The sequence below is a fragment of the Manis javanica genome, chromosome 2, assembly GCF_040802235.1.
Source record: "Manis javanica isolate MJ-LG chromosome 2, MJ_LKY, whole genome shotgun sequence".
In the NCBI taxonomy this organism is placed as follows: Eukaryota; Metazoa; Chordata; class Mammalia; order Pholidota; family Manidae; genus Manis; species Manis javanica.
Genome location: NC_133157.1, coordinates 153,543,630 through 153,545,182, shown reverse-complemented (window position 1 = coordinate 153,545,182; position 1,553 = coordinate 153,543,630). Strand labels below are relative to the sequence as shown.

The 1,553-nt window shown below is 38.1% G+C and overlaps 1 non-coding gene across 1 annotated transcript; it reads left to right on the top strand.

Annotated features, from left to right (window-relative positions):
- The first annotated feature begins 1,230 nt into the window (after nt 1-1,230).
- On the top strand, nt 1,231-1,337 carry LOC118968335 (U6 spliceosomal RNA). Its single transcript, XR_005055957.2, has one exon. It is a non-coding gene; the product is annotated as a U6 spliceosomal RNA (small nuclear RNA).
- The last annotated feature ends 216 nt before the right edge of the window (nt 1,338-1,553 follow it).

The window sequence follows — 1,553 nt, the reverse complement described above, 5'->3', positions numbered from 1 at the left end:
TAGTATACACCCTGTACAAGGCACAGGGAAACTCAGGTTCTGGGGTGGATTCCAGCAATGACACACTAAATGACCTTGGCAAATTAACTGGCATCTCCATCTGTAAAATGGCAATACCAGTTGCCATGTTGCTGGGGTAAGGGAGGAATGACACAATGGCCATTATAACTACAAGAGGAATGTAGGATCTTGTCATTCATAATAGGAATGGGGCTGACAAACGTTTAGCCCCATGCAGATGTAAGGGTTTATTATATGAACATTTATTGGAATTATCAGAGGGGCCTTAACAGATTCTTCAATATTTGAGGTGTGTTTTAGAAAAATATCCCAAATGAAATCTGGCACCTTTCAGCATTTTGGGAACAGTTAACTTTAGTCTCTGTTTAGTTCTCATTATTACCTATTTTTCATTTTATAAATTTTGGTGGGGGTAGGGGGTGGTAAAGGCATCACGGGCTTTGCCAGAATTGAAGCTAGTGAATAACACTTGTCTCCTTTCAGAGATGGTATAACAAGGGCATTTGGAAGTGTGAGTCAGCAATTAGGAGAGGAGAGGCAAAGGTGGTTTGCGATTTTTGGTGTAAGAAACTGGGTGGATGATAGGTGACATGTTTAGAGCTAATAAATGCTGGAAAAGGGGACAGTTGCTGGGAATGCAACTTAGGACATATTAAGCTTGAAGTGCCTACTCTGTCTTTCTCTGCTGTAAATTTAAGGATAAGTATTCGTGAATGACTTACTTTCATGTTCACAGAGGAGAAATGTTATTAATTAATTAACTGAGAAATGTTATAAATGAATTTTAGTTAAACAGGTCAATTACAAACAACGAGTCAAGGATTTGCTTAAATTCAACATGTTGAACACTTAAATGTACGAAGCCTGTGTATAAAGGATATATAAGTAGCTCTTCCGTGCAAGAAAAAAGAAAATACAGCAGTAGAGAATAGTGATTATTGTGGATTAGGCCATCAAAGAGTGCTTCCTGGAGGAGGTTAGTTTAGAAAGAGACAAAGGAAGATGGGTTGACTGATGGGAAATCAAGGGCGTTCCTGAGGGAAAACCTTCATCAGTAACTTCCTTCAAATCTGTGTCTAAATGAAGGCCTATGAAAATATGTATTTCTAATTTAATAAGTGTAATTAAGTGATAAGTAGAGACAGAAATAAAGCAAAGTTGAAATAATGGAAGAGCAAGAAGAACTGGCATCTTAAAAATAAGTCTGTGGTGCTCACTTCGGCAGCACATATACTAAAATTGGAACGATACAGAGAAGATTAACATGGCCCCTGTGCAAGGATGACACGCAAATTCGTGAAGCGTTCCATATTTTTAAATCCCATTTAATAAAAAAAAAATAGGTCTGTGGTGTCATGCCTGTGTGAAGTCATGTGTACTAGATACTTTTTCAAGGTCAATCAGGGCCATGAGTCAAGGAATGTAAGTTAAGTCAGGTTACAGTTCAGTGAGCAACCTCAGTCTTACACACACATACAAACCAATAAAATTCAACTGAAGGATTCCTGAATAATCCCGAGTACTGGGATCTT